Source organism: Triticum aestivum, chromosome 3D (genome assembly GCF_018294505.1).
Source record: "Triticum aestivum cultivar Chinese Spring chromosome 3D, IWGSC CS RefSeq v2.1, whole genome shotgun sequence".
NCBI lineage: Eukaryota > Viridiplantae > Streptophyta > Magnoliopsida > Poales > Poaceae > Triticum > Triticum aestivum.
In genome coordinates this window covers 582,008,403-582,033,916 of record NC_057802.1, presented here as the reverse complement: position 1 = coordinate 582,033,916, position 25,514 = coordinate 582,008,403, and the positions used below count along the sequence as shown (strand labels likewise).

At 47.1% G+C, this 25,514-nt stretch overlaps 1 pseudogene; it reads right to left on the bottom strand.

Annotated features, from left to right (window-relative positions):
• Window positions 1-501: 501 nt before the first annotated feature.
• LOC123080678 (crossover junction endonuclease MUS81-like) lies at window positions 502-24,650 on the bottom strand (annotated as a pseudogene).
• Between the last annotated feature and the right edge of the window lie 864 nt (window positions 24,651-25,514).

The window sequence follows — 25,514 nt, the reverse complement described above, 5'->3', positions numbered from 1 at the left end:
TCTTCACAAAACAGAATCTGCTCAACATGTCGTTCTTGCAGAACATGGACATGCCACCGATCAAAGAACGCTTCCAGGTTCCATCAAGCACATGGATCGAAAACCATGGGCTCTAGCGAGTCTACGCTCACTTTGCCGGCAGGCTAAATTCTAATACCTGCCTTGCCTGCTTTCCATGCAAGCAAGGTCGAGATAACACGAGACAACACATGATCCAGGCAACTGAGTCAAGAGCTAATATTAGTATATATACACACACTACTACCTTAACACGACGACTCCATAATTTGCGGCATGCAATTCTACGACGTACGATTAGTAATTTAAACGGGGAGTGAGGCTACGCTAAGGCGTTCTTTTAGGTGGTGGTTACAAGTTCAGAGACTTCAGCTTCTCCAAGGCACCAGGCACAGCACAAAAAGGGTCCCGCCTGTTTCTCCTTGGAAACTTGCATTGGTGGCCCAAAATCACCGCGACGGTGACCAAAAGACCAGTCAAGTACGGGTGTTCATCCTTCCGCCCAGATGAGCTTGAAGATGTTCTTGCTAGCCCCCGTGTTGACCATGTCGCTCTTTTTCTTCAGCATCTCCTCCTGGGCACGCCTATCGCCATCCTTCAAAGTTACAAGGATAAACTCTTAGTTCTACAGATATGTTGAATTGTTCAGTACATCAATAGCACGAGCAGCTAAGGATGTGTGTGTACATACACTGGTCACATCTGTTCCAATGAGTAAGTAAAGATTGTATAAGTTGTATATGTAAAGAACATTGTATAAGTTGTATATGTAAAGAGCATTGTATTGAAAGGAGAAGAGGACTCACAAGCATGGTGTACGCCTTAGCAAGCGAGAGAAGAGTGGGGTAGAGACTCGTGACAGCAAGAGCAGCTTCTTCTAGCACCTGATTTACATGCACCATAAATGAGAAAACTACTGCATGAAATGGACTACCCGACAAACTTTGGTGGAGGTGGCCGTATTCGCCTAGTTACCTGCATAAGCTGAAGGGCGAATATATCGCTCATAGTGACCTTCTCAAGGTCAGAACACCTCTTCACAAACTCGTCATAGGTCAGGCAAAGTCGAGAGGTATCAACACCAGCAGAGAAGTTTCTGCTGTAGTAATCAATTATAGAGCCCGTGAGGTGGCCTTATTTATTTTCAGTGTCAGCATACCCAGTGGTTCTTTGGACATCAAATCCTTCAAGAACCTCAGTAGTGAAGCAACTGAAATAGAAGGCATATGGAGAAGTTAATAGGGCATACAACTGACATCCTGAACGGAAGGAATGATACTTAATAATGTTAAACAACGAGAAAAAAACACTGCCATTCAGGGGTTAACATGATCGTCCAGGCTTCATGAGAAGAGTACATACGCTGTTTTAACGCTCTCTGATCTATCTATAGTGTTTACATCCCCTTCAACTAGATATATTAGCTTCCTTAGCCCACATTTCTGCAAAGGATACAACAAATGGAGGTATCACGTCGTATTGTTGCTAAAATAACCACAGCAAACCCATATATATGGACAAGAAATACAGTTTCTTTGGGAAGAGATGCACAATCTACAGGCTCAAGCTTATGTCTGCTAATAACATCGTCCTTCATCATCTCATACCCAAATATGGGCTATGCTTTTCAATTAATGATAACAAAGAATAAGGAAAAAAAATCTCCTCGGCTAAGATTAGACTCAAGCAACATCAAATCACAGGGGATAGCATGCGGGCATAAAACATGGCTGGTCAAAAGACACTCAGCACGTTGCAGGGAAACATTCCTTTCGTATTCAGCATGTCTGGAACCCAATTGAAATCTAAAATAAACAAGATATCACAAAGTTCTTGATCTAAAAAAAAGAAGCACAGATCCAATGCGCTGCTGCTCTTCGTCAAAATAAAAAGTTCTTTATCTAACTGTTTAGAGATGCCTCCATACCTGTGCCGCCAAACAGGCTAGACTATGCCCATCAACTTATTTGCAACATGACCAAAACAATGTGTTGTGTTGCCACAACTGCTGATCAGGATTGTCACAAGAAACAAATGGTAATCTACGATACAATTTTTTTTATCACTATCAGTGAGAAATTGGAAGGGGAGCCTTGGCGCAGCGATAAAGCTGTCGCCTTGTGACCATGAGGTCACGGGCCTCTTGCAGAAATGTAGGGAAAGGCTGCGTACTATAGACCCAAAGCGGTCGGACCCTTCCCCGGACCCTGCGCAAGTGGGAGCTACGTGCACCGGGCTGCCCTTTTTTACTATCAGTGAGAAATTGAAAGCATGAAGAACTGGGAAAGTTAAGATGGAAGGTTTATAATATTAATGACAAAAATCAAAGCTATTTTCAGATGGTACCTTCAGTCTTAGTTTTTGATCTTTGTATCTGTTGTCTTTAATTGAGCCAAGTAAATCATCCACATTTTTCCTTTCAACAATGAAATCAAGAACATAATCCGTGTCAAGTTCTTTATGGCGAGCAATCCAAAGAGCATCTCCAACAGGCAAGTGTTTAATCTGGATGACATGGTTCGAACAGAACGATCAGTACAATTTTCTTTGGCACATTAGATGAACAGTTCAATCTATGCAAAGCAACTTTGTTAATATTATTATGTTGTCTCCTTGCACACAAGCAAGAAAAAAGTGCAGTCAGCAATCATCAACACAGTGGGGCAGCGACCAAACATATCAGATAATTAATCCAGCAGTACAGGGCATTTAATTTACAGCCGTGTTGATGCATATAATGACTTTCAGCAGTGTATTTTGGTTGTCTGAAGAAATGAACAAGGATAACACCCAGAGGAGTACTGATGAATTAGATACAAGAAAGGAAAGGGCAAGCAGTGTTAAACAAAGAAGAGTTCACATAACTCTCAATCCAACTAACCTCTACGGGAATATTAAACTGTGAGCGTATATTATCAACAACTTTTCTTCTGGAACGGGGCCTGCACAAAAAGGGAGCAATCATAAGAGAACTGAATTCTGATACATAGATGGATGATTAAATAAAACATAAAAAACTATTGGGTGCAACAATAATCAATTTATTTCCTTGGAAAATAATTTAATTAAACAACATGCAGAATCTAAATTTTATATACAGAAGCAGAAGGTTAAACAGTTTAAGTAACACATGATAACGAATCAAAGTGTCATCAAGATTCACAATTCCAGCAGTAAGTGGATAAATATGTGAAATCCCTTGCCTATCTTATTTTAACAGAAATAGTATCAACATGGAGAATAGAATGCCCTTGCAGGTCATGCGAAAAAGAGACTAGGTACGCATACTCCCAATCCTCAGTTACTTTACCCTCCTCAAAAGATGTTTTTTTCTTTTTTTTGGGGGGGGGGGTGCCTAATATATTGTTTATTTGCTAAGACAGCCTTATTATGATCCTACTTAAATATCAGACACAACTAAAAAATACAACTCATGAGTAAGGTACGATCATACAGACCCGAAAGTATCTCGATCATCCAATATCAGCACCACTTCATAAGCTTTCAGAAAACTTTCATTAGATTGATGAGGTGGCATAGCTAGTAAAGACTTTTCAGCAGAACCCTGACGTTAGAAAAGAAAATGTTGCATTATGTTCCATTTGAAAAAGAAAGGTACGGAAAGGGAAAGTAAAGTGTACCATTGCACTAAACGATTGCTGTCCAAACATTTCTCGAGATGAAAGAGGAGAATTAGTAGCACAGCCATTGTCTGAAAAAATGCCATTAACTACAAAGATCAATGGGGAGTACAGTAATATTTTGCTTATGGAATATATCATCATATTATATGCAAAGAAAGCATGCTGATACCAAAGGAACTGGAACTGCCTGCTTTTGAGTTTGGAAGTCCACTTCTTTCAGAACCTGCAATTGAGTAAAAGGAATTTATTATAGTGCTGCTGATGTACAATCATCGGTTATCTGGAAATTCATGCTGCATGAGCAGAAACCTTTATTAATACCTATCAGGGGACTGCTGCCGTCGTATTCATCAGAATCTGAATCGCTGAGCACAACTGCAGGATGACCGGCCGCCGTTAAAGGTCCTGCAGGACCATCCAATCCAGACCGTGCAAGACAATCGCGAGCTGTCTCTTTGCCTTTTTCTGTTAGGTAATACCTACAGCAAACTCATACGGTAAGCCCCAAGTCTATGCTTGTTATCTCAACAGAATGTGTGTGCTTGGCAAATAAAGCCCCAGAGAGAAAGAGGAGATGCAAACTGAACAGGGTGAGCTGCTGCTTGTATTCAGGGTGGAAATAAAAGAGATAACTGTAGGACCAAAGTAATGAGCAAGATCTGGTTCATGTAGCAAACTAGCATACATCTGGAACATTCCCAAATGGCCACATGTGCAAGATTTTTATAATCATGTTTCAGGTTCATATTGTGGACCAGATAAGTTCAAAGGAGCTATGGAATTGGACATGCCTGCTTCTATTCCATCAATAGAAAATTGATGATATACCACCGCAGAGCTGTATGTTTAAAAGATATATTTTCTTAATTAGCTCAAAAGATTAGAGGGCATTATATTACCTAAGGCGCCGACAAGCATCAACAAGCTAACTATCAGATGTTGATACTCTGCTAGCATATATATGACTTCACTGCTGCACTGTATCAAACTTCTCCGACCAAGAGAAAAACTGAAGTAGGAATGTTTCTTGATACAAGTTAAATTACTAGAGAACACATGTACCAAACAGCAAAAGCACACCAGAGTCAAAGGTTAGCCGCATTTTTGGATCTAGCCGATCCACAGTCAGACCAAAACATGTGAGAGGCTTTTCTATCCGGTGAATGTCGCAAGAGAGTGAATCAGATAAACTAGTGCAGACACAATCATACTTAAATACTCCCTCCGTCTGGAAATACTTGTCGGAGAAATGGTTAAATATGGATGTATCTAGAACTAAAACACATCTAGATACATCCATTTCACCGACAAGTATTTCCGGACAGAGGGAGTATGTGAGAACCCTATGAACCCTCTAATGAGAGTCAAGTTCATGCATACAAGTGCAATATTTTATATCTCTGGTATCTCCTTGAGTTTGAGTCCATTATAATATCATTTTATCATTTAAGAAAGACCTGGCAAAGTAAGAAGTTCACAATCAATAGCTAGCAGAGCCACAATAGTACATTATACAGCAATAGCCAGTGATGTGAAGGTAATGAAACTTGTCTGGTCTAATACGTGAGTATAAAACGTATTGGGTTTACCCCCCTAAAAGATCCAATTCTTTTTAGTAAATGACAGAAAAACATAACATTAACATGGGGATGAGCCTGGTACATTACTTTGCAGGGTTACTCTTTTTCTCAACCAGATCCTTATTTGTTAACGTCTTCATGCTATTCCATCCAGTGTAACTGTAACCGTCATTCCGAGAATTCCTACTGTTGTTTGGGCTGCTCATAATACAACAGAGACAGTTAGTGATGCACTAAAATATCAGCTGAAATCAGCAACCATGGCATATACTGAATCACTGAAACTGTACCCTATTGCATGTTGTGACAGACCACTGGCCTCAGCAGCATCAATAAGCTCTTGCCTCATCATAAATTCCTTCCCTCTTTCCATTTCCCTGGGGGGGGGGGGGGGAACAACTGTCAATATCCGCTGTTGCATATTCAAGCGTCCTTTCCCTTTTCCTCTGATTAAATGTTGCCCTTTGTACTAAGGTTGCACTAATTTTGCAGCGTGAACAACACAAAATTAGGTAAGATAGCCCCCCACCTCCCACCCTAAAAAAATCATACCTGTAGAGTGTGATCATTATTGCATAAGCAGCTGATTTCAACCGTGGAACATAAGGTTTGTTTCGTGTGTTCTTCTTCCCTGTTAAAAGGACAGTACCCTTGTAAGATATAATAATAAACCTGTTTCCATTAAACTGAGTATTGATAAAACTGAAGGGGAAGAAGACTTGTTGTCATTCTGATGATGAAAAGGAATAACAGATTCCAGAGGACACGTGAGCAATCAAGAAAACTATTACCCGTTTCTCCTGGTGTATTACTTCTCAGAGGAGACAAATCAAGGCTGCATCCTGGAAAGGAGTCTTCCATAACATCAACAACCCAACCTTCAACTCCCCTGACAAAAATAATAGAACCGAGGAAGCAACACCAATGATTAAACTAATTCAGAAAATGTAAAAGTTTTTCAAAAATCAATGCAACTCAATGTAGAAAGCAACCATTGGTACTAGATACATTCCACACATCAATCTAGTGTGTGATTTCCGCCTCTAGATTCAACACACAAAAGAAAAATCAAAGGGAAAGCGTTCTACATAGATCAAAACTAAAGCCATACTGTTATAAACTTATACCACTTGTCTGGTTATCTACTTGCAGGCAAATCCCAAGTAGAATGGCAACCCTAAAGGGATATAAAAATGGTAATGGCCTAAATCTATTTCAGCATATACCTGCAGCAAATCAACGGTCGCGGCAGATGAGTAAACATAAGGGGAACAGAACTGAAACTGATGATTCCACAGATCAATAGCCATCCAAACCGAGAATTCATGCTCGGACCAAATGGGCACAACTAAAATCCCCGAAGGACTAGGCCGTTACATCCATCCACCAAACAAAACTAAGATCCCAGAGCTAAGGCGTGGGAATGTGGGATTGGGAGGGGGCTGAGGCTGTGTGGGGAGTGGGGAGGGGGTTTTGACAGGTGAATAAAAATAAGCAAATAAATAAATGCCGACGCAGTCAATGATGGGACGAGACCGTGCCTAGAGGTGCAGGCTACACAGAGACCGCGTCGTCTTCGTCTGCGGACTGCCTGCCCATGTGCCTACGCATGTTGAAATGACAAATGGTTTTTGAAATGCCAGAAAAATCAGACTAGTGTTGAGTGTAAATCTCCGAGCAATCTGATTGTTCTGTGAAAACGGTGGAAACTTTGAGCATTTTGGAAGCCATGTGAACTCACTTTGTATGCTAACAGCAATTCTAGCATATTCGTCATATCTACGATCATCGTCCCCCACATGGAGGATACGAAGGCCGCGGCGGGTGTGCACAAACCAAAATTTAAAATCGCCAACAAAAGTGCAGCTATCATGGTGCAGTCGCTGTTCAGGAAAGGTTGCGGCAGCAATTCTTCATAGCTGCGCTCGATGGGTTAGCGGTTGCTTCGCCACAAAGCTGGTGGTTTGTGACGGATGAGGAGGAAAGGCTATGACCAGGGCTCCTGGCAGCGGCGAAGAGGGGGGCCTCTCCGCCTCTACACGACGAGTACATGATATCATCTCAGTCTCACATGATTCCAACTCCCAGTACATTGCCATTGCCGGCTGGTACAGACAAGCCTTATTTCTACCTGCTTGACTAGCAAGTGTACATTGCCATATCAATCTTCAGTTCTTCACCATGCCATGCTTGCACCATACCATGTGAATCTTCAGTAGCACTAGCGACAAAATTTGCACCATGTGATGCTTGTTGATGCACCATGCTATGTCAGTCTTCAGTGGCACTAGCAACAAATCTTGCACCGCCATGCTTGTTGATACATTGACGCCATTAGTAGAAAACAGGGCTTTGGTTCAGCCAGAAAAGAGCATTAATCCCGGTTGCATTACGAACCGGGACTAATGTGTCCCGGTTCGAGCAGCTAAGGCACCGTACATGCATTAGTCCCGGTTCAATGGGACCTTTAGTCCCGGTTGGTGCCACGAACTGGGACTAAAGGGTGTGATGCCCATTAGTACCGGTTCGTGGCACCAACCGGTACTAAAGGTTAGACCTTTAGTCCCGGTTCGAGCCACCAAGCATGAACCGGTACTAAAGGTCCCATTTTTTCAAACTCTACCCCCCCCCCCCGCCCCCCGTGGACCGCCTTTTCAGTTTTGTAAAAAGCAAAAGAAAATGATAAAAACTTCAAAAATTAAAATCCTTCCAGATGTAGTTATGTTACTACATGTACTAGTTAGGAAAATTTAAAAACTTAAATTTGGACATGTTTTGCAAAAAGTGTAGGGAAAATGTAAAACGGCTATAACTTTTGCATATGATGTCAGAAAAAACGTATAATATATCAAAATGTTCAGCACGAAAATCCGCATCCGATTTTGACAGCCTATGGCCTGTTTGCAAATATTTAGAATCCTCAAATTCTAAAAGGAAAAAAAGTTATGCTCAAATTTCTGTTTTTTTTAATTTTTGTTAAATCTGGTCAAACTATGGTCAAACTACTTATTCAAGAAGTATTAGTGTTACTAAATAATTATTCAAGAATATTAGTGTTACTAAATAATTATTTCAGTTTTTTTTGAATTTTGGTCAAATCTGGTCAAACTATGGTCAAACAATGGTCAAACTAATTATTCAAGAAATATTAGTGTTACTAAATAATTATTTCAGTTTTTTTGAATTTTGGTCAAATCTGGTCAAGCTGTGGTCAAACTATGGTCAAACTACTTATTCAAGAAATATTAGTGTTACTAAATAATTATTGTTTTTTAGAACAATAGTTTCAAACTCAAACAGTGAAATGTGTGACTCAATGCTCAAGCTAAATTCCTGAGGGTTAATAGGATTGACATCTTACTATTATCAGGAAAACAACAAGTGCAGACTTGGAAACGAGGGAGAATAGAACCCGGAAGTTAAGCGTGCTCAGGTTGGAGTAGTGAAAGGATGGGTGACCGTCCGGGAAGTTAGATGATTTGGAATGATGAGGGGTGATTAGAGATTAGAGGTTAAATTGAGCAGTGATGAGGGATGATTAGAGGTTAAAATAATTTAAAATTTTGAAAATAAAAAATTCAAAAAAAAATTCGTGTAAGAACCGGAACTAAAGGGGGAGGCTTTAGTAACGACCCTTTAGTCCCGGTTCCAGAACCGGAACTAAAGGCCCTTATGAACCGGGACTAAAGACCCTTTTTCTACTAGTGCGCAACTCTCATCGATGCTCAATTTCTTTTATTGTCGACTAAGCTACTAGCCTACTACTAAAGCTTTTTTGCAAAACATGGAATTTATGGTCGGACATTAGCTTTTTGATAGTTTGATTGGTGTCACTAATTAATCGTAGATTTCTGTTGATCACACTTTGGTTTGTTTATTCATTAACTACGTAGGTTTGATTAACTGCATATTTGTGTTGGTTTATGTTTATTAGAACAATAGGAAGATGCTCGATTAATTCTTAGGCCTCCTTTGGCTTAAAGAAATTTCATAGGAATTCTATAGGATAGGATTCTTATAAGAATTTTTCCTTTAGAGTCCTTTGGTTCGTAGGAATGGATCCCAATCCCTACATAGGATTGGTTCCTATCCTCTACATTTCGAAAAAAAACATCAGCCTAGACTCAACGGAAAAAATTCTTATGATGTGAACCAAATGACATCTCTTTTTCTATTTCTACTCGGAGAAAGTCTATTTTACTCCCATGAAGAAAGTGGGTTGTTCGCACAACCCCCTGACCTTTCTTTTGGTTCACTTAACCCCCTAACCTAACCAATACCGTTCAAAAATCAATGTTGGTGGGTTTGTCAGATGGTTTGCTTGTAAGCATAACCCCCTGACCTTTCTTTCCCTTGTTTTTCAACTGTCAAACTGGTGATGCATGTTTGTAAGTTCTAACCTATAAACCAGTGATGTTGAATGTATACTCTGTTTTCTTGCTGAAAATCCCAAGTTTTCCTGCTGAAATTGCCCTGTATTGGCTGCTATAGCAGCTGTAGGGTCTGGGACAATCTACTGCGAAATGAAATCTTCCCTGGGTCAATCTAGATGCAAATCACCTGATCCCTGTCCTTCGAATTCACATGCATGGTGCGTCTCAACCGCAAAAACGTCTTATATTAAGAGACAGAGGGAGTATCTTATTGGTAATTCATTTTGAAAGATATCATTCTAAAGGAACACAAAATTTTGGACAAAAGAAATTTGACGACTCTAGGCTCATCACACAAACACTGAACATGGATAGAATCTTGAGCACAGGTTATAAGAGTATCTCCAGCCGTTCGGCCCTCCAGGATGCCGAAAAATTGTTGTCTGGGGCCGAACCGGGGCTTACATTTGGCGTGGGGGCGATTGTGTTCCCAGTCGTCACCCCCAGGTCGCCCCCAACTCGGCGATTTGATTCGAATTCGGCACAAACTTGGTGATTTTTCATTTAAATTTGTACAAAAAAAGAAAACAAACAAACTACGCCTAGCCCTACTACACCGCAGCCGCCGCCCGCCTTCTACATGCCAAGGAGCCTGTAGAACTGGGTGTAGTCGCCGCCGCCATCGTCGACGTCGTCGCCGTCGTCGCCGCCGCCGCCCTGTGTCCCGCCGGAGCCGCCGCCGTCCCTGCTGCACCCCTGACCAAGGTTGCCGACGCGCGGGGGGTTGGACGGCCCGGGCGCGTCCTCCTCGTCGCTGTCCAGGACGATGACGTCGCCCTCCTCGCGTCCGCGGCGCCGGGCCTTGATATCCTCGCAGGCCTGGCGCTGGCGCGCCACCTGCTCGCGGACGTAGTCCGCCTTCGCCCACTTGAGGGCGTCTCGTCGGCGGCGGCCATCTCCGCGTGCTCCTTCTTGACGGGGAGCATGTTGGAGATCGTAGCAGAATTTTAAAATTTCCTACGCATCACCAAGATCCATCTATGGAGTATACTAGCAACGAGGAGAAAGGAGTGCATCTACATACCCTTGTAGATCGCGAGCGGAAGCGTTCTAATGAACGGGGTTGATGGAGTCGTACTCACCGTGATCCAAATCACCGATGACCGAGTGCCGAACGGACGGCACCTCCACGTTCAACACACGTACGGAGCAGCGACGTCTCCTCCTTCTTGATCCGGTAAGGGGGAAGGAGAGGTTGATGGAGATCCAGCAGCACGACGGCGTGGTGGTGGATGTAGCGGGGATCCCGGTAGGGCTTCGCCAAGCGCAAGCGGGAGGGAGAGGTGTTGCAGGGGAGAGGGAGGCGCCAGGGGCTAGGGTACTGCTGCCCTCCCTTCCCCCCACTATATATAGGCCCCTTGGAGGGGGGGGGGGCGCCGGCCCTGGAACCCATCTACAACGGGGGGGGGGCGGCGGCCAGGGGGGGAAACTTCCCCCCCAAGTCAAGTGGGGCGCCCCCCACCCCAGGGTTTCCAACCCTAGGCGCAGGGGGAGGCCCATGGGGGGGCGCCCCAGCCCACTAAGGGCTGGTTCTCTTCCCACTTCAGCCCATGGGGCCCTCCGGGATAGGTGGCCCCACCCGGTGGACCCCCGGGACCCTTCCGGTGGTCCCGGTACAATACCGATAACCCCCGAAACTTTCCCGGTGGCCGAAACTGGACTTCCTATATATAATTCTTCACCTCCGGACCATTCCGGAACTCCTCGTGACGTCCGGGATCTCATCCGGGACTCCGAACAACTTTCGGGTTTCCGCATACTAATATCTCTACAACCCTAGCGTCACCGAACCTTAAGTGTGTAGACCCTACGGGTTCGGGAGACATGCAGACATGACCGAGACGCCTCTCCGGTCAATAACCAACAGCGGGATCTGGATACCCATGTTGGCTCCCACATGTTCCACGATGATCTCATCGGATGAACCACGATGTCGAGGATTCAATCAATCCCGTATACAATTCCCTTTGTCAATCGGTATGTTACTTGCCCGAGATTCGATCGTCGGTATCCCAATACCTTGTTCAATCTCGTTACCGGCAAGTCTCTTTACTCGTACCGTAATGCATGATCCCGTGGCTAACTCCTTAGTCACATTGAGCTCATTATGATGATGCATTACCGAGTGGGCCCAGAGATACCTCTCCGTCATACGGAGTGACAAATCCCAGTCTCGATCCGTGTCAACCCAACAGACACTTTCAGAGATACCCGTAGTGTACCTTTATAGTCACCCAGTTACGTTGTGACGTTTGGCACACCCAAAGCACTCCTACGGCATCCGGGAGTTACACGATCTCATGGTCTAAGGAAAAGATACTTGACATTGGAAAAGCTCTAGCAAACGAACTACACGATCTTTGAGCTATGCTTAGGATTGGGTCTTGTCCATCACATCATTCTCCTAATGATGTGATCCCGTTATCAATGACATCCAATGTCCATAGTCAGGAAACCATGACTATCTGTTGATCAACGAGCTAGTCAACTAGAGGCTTACTAGGGACACGTTGTGGTCTATGTATTCACACATGTATTACGATTTCCGGATAACACAATTATAGCATGAACAATAGACAATTATCATGAACAAAGAAATATAATAATAACCATTTATTATTGCCTCTAGGGCATATTTCCAACAGTCTCCCACTTGCACTAGAGTCAATAATCTAGTTACATTGTGATGAATCGAACACCCATAGCGTTCTGGTGTTGATCATGTTTTGCTCTAGGGAGAGGTTTAGTCAACGGATCTGCTACATTCAGGTCCGTATGTACTTTACAAATATCTATGTCTCCATTTTGAACACTTTCACGAATGGAGTTGAAGCGACGCTTGATATGCCTGGTCTTCCTGTGAAACCTGGGCTCCTTGGCAAGGGCAATAGCTCCAGTGTTGTCACAGAAGAGAGTCATCGGGCCCGACGCATTGGGAATCACCCCTAGGTCGGTAATGAACTCCTTTATCCAGACTGCTTCCTGTGCTGCCTCTGAGGCCGCCATGTACTCCGCTTCACATGTAGATCCCGCCACGACGCTTTGCTTGCAACTGCACCAGCTTACTGCCCCTCCATTCAAAATATACACGTATCCGGTTTGTGACTTCGAGTCATCCAGATCTGTGTCGAAGCTAGCGTCGACGTAACCCTTTACGACGAGCTCTTCGTCACCTCCATAAACGAGAAACATATCCTTAGTCCTCTTCAGGTACTTCAGGATATTCTTGACCGCTGTCCAGTGTTCCATGCCGGGATTACTTTGGTACCTTCCTACCAAACTTACGGCAAGGTTTACATCAGGTCTGGTACACAGCATGGCATACATAATAGACCCTATGGCCGAGGCATAGGGGATGACACTCATCTTTTCTCTATCTTCTGCCGTGGTCGGGCATTGAGCCGTGCTCAATTGCACACCTTGCAATACAGGCAAGAACCCCTTCTTGGACTGATCCATATTGAACTTCTTCAATATCTTGTCAAGGTACGTACTCTGTGAAAGACCAATGAGGCGTCTTGATCTATCTCTATAGATCTTGATGCCTAATATATAAGCAGCTTCTCCAAGGTCCTTCATTGAAAAACACTTATTCAAATAGGCCTTTATACTTTCCAAGAATTCTATATCATTTCCCATCAATAGTATGTCATCCACATATAATATGAGAAATGCTACAGAGCTCCCACTCACTTTCTTGTAAACACAGGCTTCTCCATAAGTCTGTGTAAACCCAAACGCTTTGATCATCTCATCAAAGCGAATGTTCCAACTCCGAGATGCTTGCACCAGCCCATAGATTGAGCGCTGGAGCTTGCATACTTTGTTAGCATTCTTAGGATCGACAAAACCTTCCGGCTGCATCATATACAATTCTTCCTTAAGGAAGCCGTTAAGGAATGCCGTTTTGACGTCCATTTGCCATATCTCATAATCATAGAATGCGGCAATTGCTAACATGATTCGGACGGACTTCAGCTTCGCTACGGGTGAGAAAGTCTCATCGTAGTCAACCCCTTGAACTTGTCGATAACCCTTAGCGACAAGTCGAGCCTTATAGATGGTCACATTACCATCCGCGTCTGTCTTCTTCTTAAAGATCCATTTATTTTCTATGGCTCGCCGATCATCGGGCAAGTCAGTCAAAGTCCATACTTCGTTTTCATACATGGATCCTATCTCGGATTTCATGGCTTCTAGCCATTTGTCGGAATCCGGGCCCGCCATCGCTTCTTCATAGTTCGAAGGTTCACCGTTGTCTAACAACATGATTTCCAGGACAGGGTTGCCGTACCACTCTGGTGCGGAACGTGTCCTTGTGGACCTACGAAGTTCAGCAGTAACTTGATCCGAAGCTTCATGATCATCATCATTAACTTCCTCCCCAGTCGGTGTAGGCACCACAGGAACATCTTCCCGCGCTGCGCTACTTTCCGGTTCGGAAGGGGTGACTATCACCTCATCAAGTTCCACTTTCCTCCCACTCAATTCTTTCGAGAGAAACTCTTTCTCCAGAAAGGACCCGTTCTTGGCAACAAAGATCTTGCCTTCGGATCTGAGGTAGAAGGTATACCCAATAGTTTCCTTAGGGTATCCTATGAAGACGCATTTTTCCGACTTGGGTTCGAGCTTTTCAGGTTGAAGTTTCTTGACATAAGCATCGCATCCCCAAACTTTTAGAAACGACAGCTTAGGTTTCTTCCCAAACCATAATTCATACGGTGTCGTCTCAACGGATTTCGACGGAGCCCTATTTAAAGTGAATGCGGCAGTCTCTAAAGCATAGCCCCAAAATGAGAGCGGTAGATCGGTAAGAGACATCATAGATCGCACCATATCCAATAGAGTGCGATTACGACGTTCGGACACACCGTTTCGCTGAGGTGTTCCAGGCGGCGTGAGTTGTGAAACGATTCCACATTTCTTAAGTGCGTACCAAATTCGTGACTTAAATATTCTCCACCACGATCTGATCGTAAGAACTTTATTTTCCTGTCACGTTGATTCTCAACCTCACTCTGAAATTCCTTGAACTTTTCAAAGGTTTCAGACTTGTGTTTCATTAGGTAGACATACCCATATCTACTTAAGTCATCAGTGAGAGTGAGAACATAACGATATCCTCCGCGAGCCTCAACACTCATTGGACCGCACACATCGGTATGTATGATTTCCAATAAATTGGTTGCTCGCTCCATTGTTCCGGAGAACGGAGTCTTGGTCATCTTACCCATGAGGCATGGTTCGCACGTGTCAAATGATTCGTAATCAAGAGACTCCAAAAGTCCATCTGCATGGAGCTTCTTCATGCGCTTGACACCAATGTGACCAAGGCGGCAGTGCCACAAGTATGTGGGACTATCGTTATCAACTTTACATCTTTTGGTATTCACACTATGAATATGTGTAACATCACGTTCGAGATTCATCAAGAATAAACCATTGACCAGCGGGGCATGACCATAAAACATATCTCTCATATAAATAGAACAACCATTATTCTCGGATTTAAATGAGTAGCCATCTCGAATTAAACGAGATCCAGATACAATGTTCATGCTCAAAGCTGGCACTAAATAACAATTATTGAGGTTTAAAACTAATCCCGTAGGTAAATGCAGAGGTAGCGTGCCGACGGCGATCACATCGACCTTGGAACCATTCCCGACGCGCATCGTCACCTCGTCCTTTGCCAGTCTCCGCTTATTCCGCAGTTCCTGTTTTGAGTTACAAATATGAGCAACCGCACCGGTATCAAATACCCAGGAGCTACTACGAGTACTGGTAAGGTACACATCAATTACATGTATATCACATATACCTTTGGTGTTGCCGGCCTTCTTGTCCGCTAAGTATTTGGGGCAGTTCCGCTTCCAGTGACCACTTCCCTTGCAATAAAAGCACTCAGTCTCAGGCTTGGGTCCATTCTTTGACTTCTTCCCGGCAACTGGCTTACCGGGCGCGGCAACTCCCTTGCCGTCCTTCTTGAAGTTCTTCTTACCCTTGCCTTTCTTGAACTTAGTGGTTTTATTCACCATCAACACTTGATGTTCCTTTCTGATCTCCACCTCCGCTGATTTCAGCATTGAATATACCTCAGGAATGGTCTTTTCCATCCCCTGCATATTGAAGTTCATCACAAAGCTCTTGTAGCTCGGTGGAAGCGACTGAAGGATTCTGTCAATGACCGCGTCATCCGGGAGATTAACTCCCAGCTGAGACAAGCGGTTGTGTAACCCAGACATTCTGAGTATGTGCTCACTAACAGAACTATTTTCCTCCATTTTACAGCTGAAGAACTTGTCGGAGACTTCATATCTCTCGACCCGGGCATGAGCTTGGAAAACCATTTTCAGCTCTTCGAACATCTCATATGCTCCATGTTTCTCAAAACGCTTTTGGAGACCCGGTTCTAAGCTGTAAAGCATGCCGCACTGAACGAGGGAGTAATCATCAGCACGTGATTGCCAAGCGTTCATAACGTCTTGGTTCTCTGGGATTGGTGCTTCACCTAGCGGTGCTTCTAAGACATAATCTTTCTTGGCAGCTATGAGGATGATCCTCAGGTTCCGGACCCAGTCCGTATAGTTGCTGCCATCATCTTTCAGCTTGGTTTTCTCTAGGAACGCGTTGAAGTTGAGGACAACGTGGGCCATTTGATCTACAAGACATATTGTAAAGATTTTAGACTAAGTTCATGATAATTAAGTTCATCTAATCAAATTATTCAATGAACTCCCACTCAGATAGACATCCCTCTAGTCATCTAAGTGAAACATGATCCGAGTTAACTAGGCCGTGTCCGATCATCACGTGAGACGGACTAGTCAAGATCGGTGAACATCTCCATGTTGATCGTATCTTCTATACGACTCATGCTCGACCTTTCGGTCTTCCGTGTTCCGAGGCCATGTCTGTACATGCTAGGCTCGTCAAGTCAACCTAAGTGTATTGCGTGTGTTCCGAGGCCATGTCTGTACATGCTAGGCTCGTCAACACCCGTTGTATGCGAACGTTAGAATCTATCACACCCGATCATCACGTGGTGCTTCGAAACAACGAACCTTCGCAACGGTGCACAGTTAGGGGGAACACTTTCTTGAAATTATTATAAGGGATCATCTTACTTACTACCGTCGTTCTAAGCAAATAAGATGCAAAACATGATAAACATCACATGCAATCAAATAGTGACATGATATGGCCAATATCATTTTGCTCCTTTGATCTCCATCTTCGGGGCGCCATGATCATCTTCGTCACCGGCATGACACCATGATCTCCATCATCGTGTCTTCATGAAGTTGTCACGCCAACGATTACTTCTACTTCTATGGCTAACGCGTTTAGCAATAAAGTAAAGTAATTTACATGGCGTTATTCAATGACACGCAGGTCATACAAAAAATAAAGACAACTCCTATGGCTCCTGCCGGTTGTCATACTCATCGACATGCAAGTCGTGATTCCTATTACAAGAATATGATCAATCTCATACATCACATATATCATTCATCACATCTTCTGGCCATATCACATCACAAGGCACATGCTGCAAAAACAAGTTAGACGTCCTCTAATTGTTGTTGCAAGTTTTTACGTGGCTTCTATAGGTTTCTAGCAAGAACGTTTCTTACCTACGTAAAACCACAACGTGATATGCCAATTTCTATTTACCCTTCATAAGGACCCTTTTCATCGAATCCGTTCCGACTAAAGTGGGAGAGACAGACACCCGCTAGCCACCTTATGCAACTAGTGCATGTCAGTCGGTGGAACCTGTCTCACGTAAGCGTACGTGTAAGGTCGGTCCGGGCCGCTTCATCCCACAATACCGCTGAAACAAGATAAGACTAGTAGTGGCAAGAAAAATTGACAACATCTACGCCCACAACTGCTTTGTGTTCTACTCGTGCATCGTAACTACGCATAGGCCTGGCTCTGATACCACTGTTGGAGATCGTAGCAGAATTTTAAAATTTCCTACGCATCACCAAGATCCATCTATGGAGTATACTAGCAACGAGGGGAAAGGAGTGCATCTACATACCCTTGTAGATCGCGAGCGGAAGCGTTCTAATGAACGGGGTTGATGGAGTCGTACTCGCTGTGATCCAAATCACCGATGACCGAGTGCCGAACGGACGGCACCTCCGCGTTCAACACACGTACGGAGCAGCGACGTCTCCTCCTTCTTGATCCAGCAAGGGGGAAGGAGAGGTTGATGGAGATCCAGCAGCACGACGGCGTGGTGGTGGATGTAGCGGGGATCCCGGCAGGGCTTCGCCAAGCGCAAGCGGGAGGGAGAGGTGTTGCAGGGGGAGAGGGAGGCGCCAGGGGCTAGGGAACTGCTGCCCTCCCTTCCCCCCACTATATATAGGCCCCTTGGAGGGGGGGGGCGCCGGCCCTGGAACCCATCTACAAGGGGGGGCGGCGGCCAGGGGGGGAAACTTCCCCCCCAAGTCAAGTGGGGCGCCCCCACCCCAGGGTTTCCAACCCTAGGCGCAGGGGGAGGCCCACGGGGGGGCGCCCCAGCCCACTAAGGGCTGGTTCCCTTCCCGCTTCAGCCCATGGGGCCCTCCCGGATAGGTGGCCCCACCCGGTGGACCCCCGGGACCCTTCCGGTGGTCCCGGTACAATACCGATAACCCCCGAAACTTTCCCGGTGGCCGAAACTGGACTTCCTATATATAATTCTTCACCTCCGGACCATTCCAGAACTCCTCGTGACGTCCGGGATCTCATCCGGGACTCCGAACAACTTTCGGGTTTCCGCATACTAATATCTCTACAACCCTAGCGTCACCGAACCTTAAGTGTGTAGACCCTACGGGTTCGGGAGACATGCAGACATGACCGAGACGCCTCTCCGGTCAATAACCAACAGCGGGATCTGGATACCCATGTTGGCTCCCACATGTTCCACGATGATCTCATCGGATGAACCACGATGTCGAGGATTCAATCAATCCCGTATACAATTCCCTTTGTCAATCGGTATGTTACTTGCCCGAGATTCGATCGTCGGTATCCCAATACCTTGTTCAATCTCGTTACCGGCAAGTCTCTTTACTCGTACTGTAATGCATGATCCCGTGGCTAACTCCTTAGTCACATTGAGCTCATTATGATGATGCATTACCGAGTGGGCCCAGAGATACCTCTCCGTCATACGGAGTGACAAATCCCAGTCTTGATTCGTGTCAACCCAACAGATACTTTTAGAGATACCTGTAGTGTACCTTTATAGTCACCCAGTTACGTTGTGACGTTTGGCACACCCAAAGCACTCCTACGGCATCCGGGAGTTACACGATCTCATGGTCTAAGGAAAAGATACTTGACATTGGAAAAGCTCTAGCAAACGAACTACACGATCTTTGAGCTATGCTTAGGATTGGGTCTTGTCCATCACATCATTCTCCTAATGATGTGATCCCATTATCAATGACATCCAATGTCCATAGTCAGGAAACCATGACTATCTGTTGATCAACGAGCTAGTCAACTAGAGGCTTACTAGGGACACGTTGTGGTCTATGTATTCACACATGTATTACGATTTCCGGTTAACACAATTATAGCATGAACAATAGACAATTATCATGAACAAAGAAATATAATAATAACCATTTATTGCCTCTAGGGCATATTTCCAACAGAGGAACCCAGGCTCGGTCTTCAGCCGGACTAGGCGGAGGGAACACGGGGAGGGGTGGCCGCCCTCGTTGATGATGAGGGCGCCGCACCCGGCGTCTCCTGCGGCTTCGGCTTGACGGGGCAGAGCGCTGGCGACCCGGAGGAGAGCGAACCGGAGCCCGACGAGGAGGAGGTCGCCGTCTCCATTCGCCGTGGCATCCAGGAGCTACCACGGCGGCGAGAGAAGGTCGGAGGTGCCGGGTACTCGAGGCGTGGCGTGTTGCCGGTCTCGATGTGGTCGAGGACGGCCTCGAGGGTGCGTCCGGGCACGCCCCACCATTCGCGCCGCCCGTCGGCGTTAAGGCGGCCACGGGGGATGGTGCCGTTGGCGGAGGCGATCTGGTCTTCGCGGCGGCAGTAGAAGTACATCGTCCACTGCGTGTGGCTGTCGGCGGCGTACCTCGGCTCGTTCTGCTGCGCCTCCGACAGCGACGAACGGATTTGGGCGATCTCGGCCCGCCGTTCAGCCCCGGTGGGTACTGGGGGTACCGGGACGCCGCCGGCACTCAACTTCCACGAGCCCGGCACCCGCATGTCTGGGGGCGCCGGATAGTCGGCCTCGTAGAAGAGGCGCGCCTCGTCCTCACGGAGATGGCGTCGGCCGAAGCCTTTCGCCACCGCGGCGTCGCCTGGGTAATGCTCGGCCATTGCTCGTCAGCGGGAGAAGAGGGGGAGAGTTGCTTCTATGGCGAGACGAGGCGAGAGAGAAGGCGAGTTGTGGCAACTGTGGCGTTCACCAGCGGGGAGGTCGACTTTTATAGCCGAAGCGGGGAGGTGAGAACCTGCATTGCCGGGTGAAGCGTGGCGGGAGCGGGCGGGACGCGCGTCGCGGCGCCTTCACTGCGCCTGTGAGGCATCAATGGAGGCTGACCGGCGCGGTAGCCTTGGCATTGATTCGCGCGTGAACCGAGGCGATGAGGACGACGAAGCGGCGTGTCGCTGACTCGGCGGGCCCATTCCTGTTCGCGCCAAAATCAGTTTCCCCGGCGCCCCCAGCGCACCGGGTTTGGCCTGGCTCCACCGGCGCCAGTTTCGGCCCTAACCGGCGAAAAACGGGCTCCTGGAGCCCGACTGGGCCGTTGCGTGCAAGTCACACTCGCCTAACATGAAGAGTTTTATTCAAAGCCTGACCCTTCCTCTAATTTCTTTTGCATATTTACAACATTATAAGGTGTCTGGTCGTGCCTAACTGAAGGTAGCAAAGAGTGCATATATGAACTCAACCACATTTTAAAACATGGTGGTGCAATTCAATAAATTAACTTAAAACATAAGAAAAATACTGAATACTCAATCTTCCCGTCAAAAAAGAAAAGAAAAATACCGAATACTTAATCTTCCCGGCAAAAAAGAAAAGAAAAATACTAAATCATTGTTGCAAGGAATGGAGGGCTGTAAGTACTTTTTTACATTTCAACAGCAAATGCATGAATTTACCGAAATAGGGTTTGCCCCCACTTTATATTATAAAGCAACCATCATTGAATACATTCGAGATACCGAACACCACACACAACGCACACACCCAAGGCAAGATACAAAGGTGTCAGGCACCGACACACTACCCCACCGACAAAACAATAGAGAGGTGAACCGGACCACAACGAAGCCATGCCTCCAAAGCGGTGACTCCAAGAAGAGTACGACCACGGATAGCCGCCACCGCCCGATCCGCGAAGATCAGATTTTCACCCAGAGCAAGACGACAAGAGTGGGAACGCTGCGATGGAGCCTTCAGGAAGGGTACGGCGGCAACGGCCACCGCCACCATCGACGAGTCAAAGGACTGGACAAGTGGTGTACCCCGGTGCTCACACCCCACCGGTGCACCCTAACTCCGTCAATCACCCACAACCACACCACCCACGAGCCCATGGTTGCCCGCCCGCAGCTGAGACGCACGCTACGCCCACAAACGTCGCGCCTCCCGCCACCCGAGCCGTCGCTCTGCAACCAGACAACCCCGAGACCGACACAAAGGCCCCAGCTTTGGACCAACCGACGGCCCTCGACCGACAGATCCCCCCGCAAACGCTCCGCTGGTAAACCTGCGCCAACTCGCCCGCGGCCGAGGAAAGGGGGAGAAAGGGGAGCGGACGAATCCGGACCGGCACACCCCGTGCTAGCGACAGGTGATGCGACCGCATCGAGGCCACCTATCCCTCCAACTGAACTCCCCGCCGAACACGAGGAAAGGGGGAGAAGGAGGAGCGGACGCATCCAAATCAGCAAACCGTGCCGACGACTGGTGGCGTGACCGCATCGAGGCCACCTATCCCTCCAACCAAGCTCCCCCGCGAGCACGCCCGTGTCGCCCCACCATGGTAGTTGACACACATCTCCGCGAGGCCATCTGCAACCGTGCGCGCGCCGACGAGGGAGACCAAATCGACCCGCAGCCGCAGCCAAGGAAGCTCACCGGAGATGCCTCCTCGTGCCGCCCGCCGACGTCCGAGCGCCAGACCAGGAAGGTCCCGGCGCGGACACGACCAACACGCCCCGCTAGCCACCACCACTGCGCCGCCGCCCCCACCAGCCCGAAACCAAGGCAGGGATGGCCACTCGCATATCCCTGTCGCCCGCGACCTGCACCACCATTGCGCCAAGCAGGAGCTGGCCCAGGCCTCGCCGGACCCCGCCACCGACGCCTGCCTCGTCGTGACCGCCGCCACGCCAGATCCGCCTGCCGCCATGAGCACCCGCACGCCGCCCCCGCCGCTCCACGCACCAGCATGCCCTTTGACGCCCACCTCGTCGCGCCACCGCCACGCGACCGCGCCATCACCACGCAGCCGCGCCGCCTCGCCCTGGGCCAGCGAGGCACCCCGATCCAACCGCGTCGGCCCACGCCAAGGACGCCGGGAGGGGGAACGAGGAGGCCTCGCCGGCGCCGGCGCCGGCCAGGCTTCGCCCGGCCGCGCCCTTTGGCGCCGGCGAGGGAGGAGGGGGCGGAGAAGGTAGTTGACGGCGGCGCGGTAGGGTTCCTCCCCGTCGCCTCACGGGGGGCGACACGGGAGGGTGGGGAAAGTGGTGGAGTGGGGGATGATATGAAAGCTCTTTTTTCTCCAATCAAATGCATGAATTTCTGCTCTACAGGATGCAAGAATGAAAGTTTAGATCTGCACCCCCAGTTCCAGATCAAAGGCCTGAGTGCATGAGTAACTGGATGCACCTTAGTGCATTTGAGTCAAGGTCTGAGATTTATTCGAAACCTGCAGCTCTCTCCCTAATTTGCAGTGGGCATCCAAAGCATTCAATGAAAAGAAAAAGAGTAGCCAGAGAACTTGCAAGGCTGGTGAATATCAGTCAGCGTGGCTACTTGATAACCAAGCTATTTTACTAAATAATAGGAAAATAAGCACCTGTCAACGAACTAACATAACAGAGACCAAATAAGCATAATTCTGCATGCCATTAGGATAAATTTAGTAATATGCCAGGACAAAATTCCTAATAAGAAAATGTAAAAGATATTAATTGCCATTAGGCCGAATTTAGAAGGATGAAGACATGCAAAGAAACACCAAATAAAAATAAAGTGACAGTACTAATTTCCTGTTTCTTCAAATGTTAGATAGGTAGTCTGATAGTCATACAATAAGAATCCACGATAAATACCAGATAATAAGTCTTGAAACCAAACTAGGGAGCTAAGGACCATTGCTGGTACAAGAAAACCATTTCAGACCGTGGAACTATAATTGCTAAAGCAACAATCCCACTAAACAAGGGCCGACATGGCAATCAGATTTTTAGCAACCAAAGGACAGCTCCTGCTGAGATGATCGAAGCCGTCACTGTCCAACAAAGCCCTAAGATTGGCCGGGGAGCCAAGAAACCTTGAGCACGCCTTCTTTAGGCCATCACAGTGGTGCTGCTCAGCTAACGTCAGGATGGTCGCTATTGTGGCTGCGTTGACGAACTTGCATAGCTTTTCCTCGCAAATACTCTTCAGCCGCTCCATGCCATACCTGTCCGCCGCAACAAGCAGATGCTGGCACATGACATCTTCATCTTCCTCTTCTGTCACCTGTAAGGAGTCGGTATACACAAACCAGAGCAACGCCTTGAACACCTCTGCCTCCATTTCATCTATGCGCACGGCACCTGCGGTGTTGCCCTCCTTCATACCGCCAAAGAGCTCCGCACTGAAGACCGGTGATCGGGCAGCGAGCACACAGCGGTGTGCTGCGAAAGTGTGACCATCAACCTCGAAAACCACGTCGGCGCCCTTCTCGGTCTTGAGGAGATCGCCGAGGTGCTGGTGCAGGTCAGATGGGGCCACAGAGACAAATGTTGGAGGGTTTTCTTGGGGCAGATCAAGGGTGGACCCTGGCAAGGAATCTTTCAGGAGGTGAACAACCCAATCTTCAACGCCCCTGAGAAGAATAAAAGAACCGCAGAAGCAACAACAGTGATCATCAAACTGATTCAGAAAATGTAAAGTTTCTGAAAAATCGATGCGACTCAATGTAGAAAGTAACATTTGGTACTGGATACATTCCACATATTAGTCTAGTAGTATGTGATTTCCATGACACAATTCAACACACACAGAGAAACAGAAGATACATATGGGTCAAAACGAAGCCATACTGGTCTAGTGGTATAGCAGTAGTGTGATTATCTACATGCAGGCAAATCCCAATTTGAATGGCAACTTAGAGGTGATATGAGCACAGTTCGCCAGACAAAAAATGGTAAGTAATGACCTAAATTGATTTCACCATACACCTGCAGTAAATCAACGGTTGCAGCAGAGCAAATGGACACACGATGGAGCTGAAAACTACTGTATGATTCTACAGCCACAAAAGTTATGCAGACCGGATGCATTGCTCAGATCCAAAGCGCGCGACCCCGAAACCGACAGAAACCTCGCCTCATCCTAACAACAGCGTAGACGGAAGCAGTTTGATTTGAAAGAGGCGGGGGAGATGCGCACCTGAGACGGGCCAGGTCGCCGAAGGTCCGGATGGGCACGTTGGTGGCGCAGACGCAGCGGTAGGCGGTGGAGAGCGCGTGGCCCTGGTGCTCCGGGAGGCCGCCCGGCTGCTGCTCCGCCATGGACCGGTGCTTCAAGAAGAGCCAGGCCGCCACCTCCTCGTTCTCCGGGCGGTTCACCCTGCGCTTCCTCGGCACCGACGGCGCCATCTGCGACGAGGCGTGGGAATGTGGGGAGTGGGGTGAGCTTGCGGTTTGGGAGTGGGGAGAGCCCGCCATTATTGGCTTTGGGTTCCACCGGTTCCCCCAGTCGAGAGTTAATTCTACGATAGGCCATGGTGATGGGACGAGACCGTGCGTAGGGCTGCAGCCTACTACAAACAGAGACCTTGCGTGTGGTCTTCGTCTTCAGACTACTGCCCATGTGCTCCTACCTACGTTGAATTGTCAAATGGTTTTTGAAATGCCAAATAAATTGAACAGTTTTTAATATAAATCTCGAGCAATCTGATCGTTCTGTTAAAAAAACTGTGAAAACTTTAGTTTTGCATCCTTTGTGAAAAATAAATTCAGTGCTTAATATTATTTCTCCTTTAGAGCATCAAATGTGATATTTTTCTAAATGTTTTTTTAAAAATAGAATCGCATAGGAAACGTGAAATTTTTTGTATATATTTTTTGAATTCCTTTTGTTTATGTGCGCATTTTTACAAGCATATTGTTCATGCATTCAGAAGCTATGTTGACTCACTTTGTATGCCAAGGGCATCACCAACATGGACCACCTGCATCCGTCTGGATCGAGCGGTCCGAACTCATTTTGCCATCCAACAAGGTACCCCATCGGTCCGCAGACTGGTCTGGACATCTATTTTGACGCAATCCGGAGCCAAACCAAGGCCGGCTTTGCGGGTGTCCGGACCACTGCCATGCACCCTCTCCGCACGAAGCATTGCTGCGCATTCATGTCAGTCAGCGTCGCTCCAATGCGGACGTGACTCTGTGGCATTGATGTCGGCCAGGGTGGCGGACGAGCGGGCGGTGTCGTGTCAGTGCAAACACGGTGACTGATAAGCCTACTCCAGCCGCCGCACCTATTTAAGTTGTGCTCTGTAGCCGTCCACATCGCATCTCTATGAACCCCTCCTCTACACGCACAACCACCTCCCCGATGCGTGATATCTAAACTCCACCTC